Raw genomic sequence first — 8743 nt, forward strand, 5'->3', positions numbered from 1 at the left:
GAATATCTCAATCCTGGCGGGCACAGGATGCCAGCAAACCTGGCAGAGTCATCCAGGTAAAGAGCAAAAATATTTTTTTGACTTAAACAAAGTATTTTATCTTGCCAAAATACTAAAATATCCTCTAGTAGTACATCCTTATATGAAATACAGGTGTTCAAGTCAATTTCAGGTTCCAGGTATGATCCTGCAGGTCCTGATCCTCCAGGTCTCCAGAAATCTTTAAAAGGCTCCTGTGGCCTCAATTTTTGACTTAGAGACTTCAAATTTTAAACTTAAGCTTTTCTTACATGTCTACATAACGTATTAAATTTCATAAAGATCCACCGCCGTTTTCCCGCCGACCGCCGACTGCGGCGGCTGGCAGCTGCCAAGTACAGCTGCGGCCGCTGAAATTTATAATTTGACATTTCAAATATAAAATTGACATAAAGATAAACATTTTCTGCAAAAAAAATTGTTCTTCTAGCTTCAAAAATAAGAAAATTACAGCCGTTTGAAATTTTTAAGTAAAAAAGGACCTAAAAACAAAGGTTGTTAAATAAAAGGGTGAAGGAAGCGAAAATTAACTTTGACTTACTTAAGGTCGGAAATTTATCATAACACAGGGGACTTGTACAAAAAAAATTTAGCCCTCTAGCTCTAATACGAACTGAGATAATATGGGGGGGCGTTGAACGCCCCCCCCCCCCGACTGATTAAGGTGCGGCAAGGGGCCCGACTGTTAAGGGTTAAAGCTAAAGAATCAGGAAAAAATATATCATCTAAAAATTTTGTTGCCCAAATTATTGAATTTAAACAAATACGTCTAAATAATCAAAAGCATTTCAGAAATTTATATCATCTAAACATTTTGTTGCTGAAATTATCAAAATGAAACTTATACAGTTACAAATAAACAAAAGGGTTTGTCTTACACCTCTATATGTATGACAGAATTTGGTGCCAGATAGACCATCTAGATCTTATATATCTATTCATTGGATGTCAAAGCTCTTCCCACCTCTACCTGCTTTCTTTTGAATTAAGAACCCTTAGGCATCGCTAACTTTAATGTAAGCCTACCTTAAAGTTGTACTAAAAAAGCTTACATAAATTTGAAAGTAACCTTTATCAACCCCCCCCCCCCCACTACCACCCTTCCCTATTAATTTCTACCTGCTTTCTTTGCAAAGAAAGGTTTAGGAATCCCTAACTATTTATGTAAAGGTAGCTTAATCCCCTCCCTATTTTCGATGCCCCTACCTTATATGAATCATCCCTTTTGATCCACTTCTCCATCAAAAATCCTAGGGTATCTTATCAAAAAAAGGTACCTTAACTAATTTTAAAAATAATAAGAAATAAAATTCTTTCTTAGGATGACAATTTGATGTTTTTTCAACAAAACTTTGTGTGGATTATTTTTAATTTTACTATAATAGAAAAACAAACTATAAGAATAGATCATATAGAACTAAAAGCTACTCTTTGTAATAAACATATAAAATTTGTTAACATGTGGCTCTTTGTAGATTTTAATTTTAACATCTATATAGATGTTCATACATTTTAACAAAAAAGTATCATAGGTTCAACACTTGCCTATTTCTAATATTTGATTATATGTCATGTGTTTTACCTATATTTTACATGGTGCCTTTACCAAGCTAAGAAATCACTCTCTACAAAACGTTTTTTTAACCTTTCTTTATAAATCTAACAACTTTAAAGCTTAGAGGGGTTGTAGCTATTAAGTATAACACAGACAGGACTTGAATAGAAACTACTTAAAAACTAATGAAAGCTATATAATTTTTATGATTTTTTAGCTAAAAGAACAGTTATCTGTTTTAAATAATAACCTTTAAAAAAATATTCTACCAAGAAAGTACAAAAGTATAGTATAATGAACCAATAGATATAGTAGATCTAGATGGTAAATCGGGCCCAATAAGTTGTGAAACTTAATAAGAAATATCCAAAGAGGTAACTTTATCTCAAGAAAGTTAACTATTTAAAGATGACTTCTTATATATGTTATGTCATATATGCTTTAAATCATGCGAGGGAAGCAATTTTTTAACCATATGACCAAAGCAAAGGCTTATCCTATGAAAGACTATTTATAGATGATTCATTTTGCGAATGATATCAAAGGATAATTGCTCTTTCTAACCAAATTTTGTTTACTTTCTAACCAATATATGGTAGATTGATCCTCCCCTGTATTCCTATTGGCTGAATTTGGGAGTATGTATCTAGATTATACCTTTTAATAATTCTTACTTGATAATTTCTTTATTGGTGTTCCTTTATTTCTTCAAATCTTGAATGACAGCTTTAAATGACTTATTTTTGATTACATTTTTTTACGGCAATGCTTCGCCTATCTATTATGAAGTGTTGATTTAGGGAAAAGAGAACACTGAAAACATTTTTTACTGTGCTAAGAAAATTGCTAATAAAACATCACATGTTTTATTTTAATAGAGAAAGAGGGGACAATGGGCTATTTATTACCAGCTTATACCAATAACGAAATTAATTTTAAAAAATCACAAACATTAACACTTGTATAGTGTCAGAACTGAATAATCAGAATATAAATGTATACGAGTCGAAGCAAAATTGTAAGTAAATTTGTTGAAAAACTTCTTGATACAGAATAATGTTTATGGACATACTTACATTTTAAGGACTTGATAGAGTTGCTTTGCTTATAATATTGTTCTTTGTTGTCCCAGGAATCAATATACCAAAAAGCAGATCAAAGGGATAATTAGATCACATAAAAAATTGTTGTTAAAAAAGTAGAAAAATCAACATGTTTAAAATGGACGTACGGACATTCTGGTGATGATTATAGAGTTGCAATGCTTTCTAAATCGTACCTAACTACTACAGGAATCATCATGCAAAGTTTGAAATTAATAGGACAATTCTAACATGCCTAAATTAACGAATAAAAGCTATCTATCTTGGACGGACCGACCCTAATTATAGAAAAGCCTCGCTTTTAAAAATCATCCTGTACAAAACATTTTGAAGCAATTCATATAAATCTAATATCTTTAGAGGGGTAGCCAAAAGATATGGTGTATGTCTGTCTGTGTGTGTAGGACTGGACTAAGAACTACGCATGAAAACAGTTTTTAGTATCTTTAAAAGTTTTTTAAAGCAAGAATAAGTTTCCTTTTTTTTAAATATAACTAATGGCATATAAGAAGCTTCCATGAAAAGAAACCTATTCATTCCAGAAGCTAGCAAGATATTTTAAACATCCTTGATTATATCTCTTTTTTTATGACCATTGTATTTACCTTCACTTTTACTTTATTTCTAAAATAGCAGCTACGCCCCTAGGGGCCTCTAGTGGCACTTTAGATGTTTTTATTTGTTAAAGTCTCTACATTACTTCTTTATTTTACGATAATTCTCTTTATGTTACAATGAAGTCTCCCATATATTTTAAATATTTTGATTTTTTGTCATTTCTCTTGGGAGGTTGGTTGTACCCTCTCCTAAAATAGTCATAAACCTTCCCAGAAACCATTAGAATCTACATATTAAGGAGAACCCGATCGGTTCAGCGTTTAGCGAGATCCTTTGGTACAGACACACAGACAGACACACAGACAAACAAACATCCTGCTACTTTAGTATACGGATTTTAGCGCATATGAAGGAACACAAATGAATATATCAATCAGTTAAATGTAGATGAAATCAGGGATCTAAAGGGATAAGACAATAGTAGATAAATTGATACCCCGCCCAAATTGAATTTTGGGATGCCTAGGCAAAATTTTTGAATTTTGATCTACCTCCCCCCCATATAAAAAAGGCTTGGACGTCCTTGTACTGTACAATTAGTGGTTGAAACGGCTGGATATTAAGATTAATGAACATACCAATTAAATTTCGAAAAAAAGTCCCAAAAGTTATTAAGCTATTGAATAAGAAAACGTTATAATACAAATTTGGGGACTAATGTAATATTTTAGAAAGCCCAATGACCCCTCCCTCCCTGGATTGAATGAGAATTTGTACTTGCTTTCTACCTGACTTAACTAGATAAGATACCTTTTATATGTTAAGTATACCTAAGTAATTTTATGTAACCCTTTTTAAATAATTAAAAAATAAAATTAAAAAATATGAAAGATAAGTCTTAATTAGAGTAAAGTTTTTTTCGTCTACATAAATAGAAAAAAAGAAACATTATAAATAACTAAAAGTGTACTCATTGTAATAAAATTTGAATTATAGCTCTTTAAATGTAGAATCAAATAATTACATCTATTTTGTTGTTCATTCATTTTAATGAAAAAAAATAATTTGCAAATGTTTAGCACACCTGCCCATTTCCAATATTTGAATATGATTTGTGTTTTTTATATATATTGGGGAGGTTAATTTACCATATTTTCTACTAAAAAAATCACCCTATAAAAAATATTTTGAAGTAACCATTCTTTATAATTATGAAAATAAAAAATATCTTTAAAGAGGCCTTAGATGGTTAATTGCTATTATGTATAACACAGATAGGATGTATGTGGCAGAATTTACAAGGAACCGTGCTCAAAAACTTAAAAAAGATAGAAATATTTTTTAAAAATCTTTAGTTAGAAAAACAATTGGCTGTTTTAAGACATAACCAAAAAGGTACTCGTGTATCAAACCTGATTTTTCTTGACCTAACTTAATGTAACTAAGAACAAAATAGGAACCCCTAGTAAACTTCATAAGGTACCTTAAAGCTTCCCTAAGTCTTACTTAACATTACTACATTTAGGAAAACTTAACAATACCTTAGAAACTTCATAGGGATACTTAACTAAAAGCTTACATAAGCCTGACATAAGAAAATACCATTAGGAACACTTATCTTCGTTCGTGATTTTCACTACTAGTTTTAGTGAGGAAGTGAGCCAAAAAGTTTTTTAAAAATCCAACTCTGGTTGACCCCTGACTCCCCCCCCCCCCCTACTTTTTTTAAATAAATTGAAAAAAGGGAGGGAATGTAGTTTTTCATTTGTTTGTTTTTTTACCTTAGTTTGGGTTAGGTTTTATATTGGGTACTGGACAGCCCCGCAGGGTTAGGATATCGAGGGTATAGGTCTAGCAGGGTAAAATTACTTACTTGAAAATTAATTTCTATTAGGGCATCAACTACAGACTGACGGACCAAATGGTTGCCTTTTTATATAAGAAATCTTGACGAAGACCAAACTGCATTACTGTTGTACCACTTTTGGCGTCATATTCTCCATCTCTTTTTTAGGGGGTTTCTTTTCCACTTCTCCTCTCATCTCATCATTTTATGACGTCACAGGAATCAAAAGTGACACAAAAGTAATGCAGTTTGGTTTTCGTCAGGAATCTTCTCAAATAATATCAGCTTTCTCTCCTAATAATAGTTTTGCTTTAGCGTAGCTTTAGACAGATCGATGGACATTTATACTTACAGAGTAGCTTCTCTTTTATCATATATCAAGAAAGACGCAATCCCCTAAGGGTTATGCCCCCCCTATGAATTCCTATAACAAATTGTTCTAAAAGTATGTCGATTTTCACTAATAATGTCAAACTACGTCATAAAAATAATCAAAATTGTCAAATTATTTTTAAACTTTTTTTTGCTCTTTTGAAAATTCAGATAGCAAAGATACTCCCAGTAGCCTTAAATAGACATATTTACACAGCGCTTAACAGGGGCCTTGTTGTCCTAGGAATCAATATTACAAAAATCAACATTTACATTTTTATCACAAAATATAATAAACAGCTGGCCTTCGCATAAAAAGAAATCTATATTTATTCTATAAAAATGTAAAGAACATACTTTTAGTTAAATTAAAATAACATTTTTTTTTTTTAATTTTAGTAAAACATTTGTAGTAAAACGTCTAAAAAGTCACAATTTAAGAAATGTTAACACTGTGTATATAAAATATGGATGGTATATATGAAATACTAGTTGCATCTATAGAGACAACCAACAGAGGTTTATTTTAGTGTGTGTGTGTATGTGTGTGTGTGTGTGTGTGTGTGGGTGGGTGTTTGGTTTGTACAACGTAGTTGCTCTTTATCCCCCCCATATTCACACCCCCCCCCCCTAGCACTCCCCCAAACCTGTGAACGCCCCAAGTACTGTGTATATATATAAAGTCATCTCTTCTCTTTAATTTCACATTATCTCAGTTTTTTTTCAGGGATCTGAAGGGACACGACAATGGATGAAATGTTTATGTACATTCCCAATTACAATATCGCAGAATTATTGGAGGTAAAGTTTGAACGTTTCTAGTTTGTACTTACTAATTAAGATTTAATAAAAGTACCCAAAGTTTTTAAACAAAATAGCGAATATTTAAGTTTTTAATACTTTGGTTATATGTGTAATTTACAGTCCAATGTCCCTTCCCTACCTGCATTATTTTCAGAGCTGGATCTTTAAATGCGTAGCCGTTGCCGTTGCCGTATCCGTTGTCGTAGCCGTGGCCGTATCGTAGCCGTAGCCGTCGCCACTGCCAGTGCTGCCAATAAAACATGGATTTTTAAAAGATTTTACAGCAGTGCAATACCAGCTATCCTAGAAATAGCTACGCGTTGATTTAAAGATCACTATTAGGTTAGTGGCTGTACCTCTGGCAGTGGCAACGACAACGGCTACACAATCACATTTAAAGATCCAGCTCAGGACAATGCATGGCTGATAAATTGATTTACAACCCAATCTTCCCCTGAATATTTAGAATCTTCTATAGGAAATTGGGGAAGAATTATTTATCTCCACTTATATTTCCCTGCGTCCCTGCACTTTCTCTCATTTTTTGGCTTATCCCCCCGCCAACCCCCCCCCCCCATCTTCTTCTATTTTTTGCTCTCTTGGGATTTGTCGCGCTAAAGATCCACAATTTTTTTGTTTAGGATGGAGTTAGCTTTTTGTAACCCAACTTCTTCATATTCTCCCGTTATCTTATTTGTTGGATTTAAACTATTTCAATTTTTGTTAGCTCTTGATTGGTTAGTACCAACTAGAAATATGCAATTCTACTTTTAAGCAAGAGCAGGGTTATTTTTATTTATCATAATTGGGTGGTGTACATAAATCATTGTCTTATCCCTTAAGATCCCTAGTATTATCTATCCCTCCTTGCATAAAAGCTATCTTTCTTCTAAATATGAAAGAAAAAATTCACAATATGAAGAGAAAAGAGCAAAAATATTGAAGAATGTGTTACTGAACTAGGAGTCCTTGTAATATTGCTAAAAAAACAAGGATGACAACATCCATAAAAGCGAAGCACTGAAACGGTAGGACAAACGGACATTAACACTTGTATAGTGCCAAAACTGATTAATCAGAATAAAAATGTCGAAGCAAAATTTAAGTAAATTTGTTAAAATCTGGATAATGTTTATGGACATACTTACATTTTTAGGACTTGTTTATAGAGTTGCTTCCCTTATAATACTGTACTTTGTTGTCTCAGGAATCAATATACCAAATATCAGATCAATCGGATAATTAGATCACATAAAAATTTGTTGTTAAAAAAGTAAAAGATTAACATGTTTAAACATGTTTAATCTGGTATCCAAAGTTTTAAAAGTTCATGATATCTAATTCGTTGGGTACTTTTGGTTGATATCTTCATTGGTTGGATCAAACTAGCAGTGTCTTACCATTTCCCCCAATGATTTGTTAAGGGGTAATTTTCTTTATCTTCATTGGGAATTCAAATCAATTGTCTAATTTTCTCAGCCTTTCTGGAATCTTTGAAACCTTATTTATTTCCGGATTGTATAAGCATTGATAGAGCTAATTTTAATTCATAATGAATTTTCGTATTGTGTGAGTATGAATGAGTATGACAAATGTTTGCTAAGCAACAAGACATTATTATTTGTCTTTAGATAATTCTTTCAAAACAGCAAAAAAAACGATTATTAAATTTCCCATATGTCTAGAAAACCAATTAATATCTGAGCTGGATCTTTAAATCATTTTAGTGGTGAGCCAGATCGGGGTGAGCCAACTTTCCACCAATGAGAGCACAGCATTTTGTGAAATGCCGCGCAGTGATTGGCTGAAATTCGACTCACCCAGATCTGGCTCACCACTAAAATGATTTAAAGATTCAGCTCTGGTGAATTATAACCGGTTCTCCGCTATTCTGAATAATAATATACAACATCGTATTACAGACAATTTTCTAAGAATATCAAACTAAAAATCATAAAATACGATGCGATAGATATCTTTTAAATTGTAGAAATTAAAACATTTATTATACATTAATCAAGTGTTTTTCTGTAACTTTACAAAGTGTCTAAAAAATAAGCTATATGACGTCATGAAAATGAGGCACATGGCTGAATTTTGAGACACTTTGTAAAGTTGATTTTTTTGTGCGAAAAATAACTATTCCTTTTTTATGTATTTTAGGGATTAGGTTGAAGATGTTAAAATATCTAAATTCAGGGGTATGATCAAACTATTGAATTGTAAAAGGACATTTTGCATTGAATGTAGAAATTCACTTTAACTAAGGTCTTTGTAAAAGAGCGGGAATCACCCAAATTTTTTTGTAGTTAGTTGTTAAGGATTCATAGGAGTAATACACCCCCCCCCCTATTTTTATTGAAAGGGGAAGTAAAAATTATAACTTTTTAATAATAAGGGAATAATTACCCCCTTAAACCCTTCCCTTTTAAAATATTTTTTGCTAATATAGAATTTTATCTAACT

This window comes from Acartia tonsa, chromosome 14 (genome assembly GCF_053477335.1).
Source record: "Acartia tonsa isolate MP-2025a chromosome 14, ASM5347733v1, whole genome shotgun sequence".
Lineage (NCBI taxonomy): Eukaryota > Metazoa > Arthropoda > Copepoda > Calanoida > Acartiidae > Acartia > Acartia tonsa.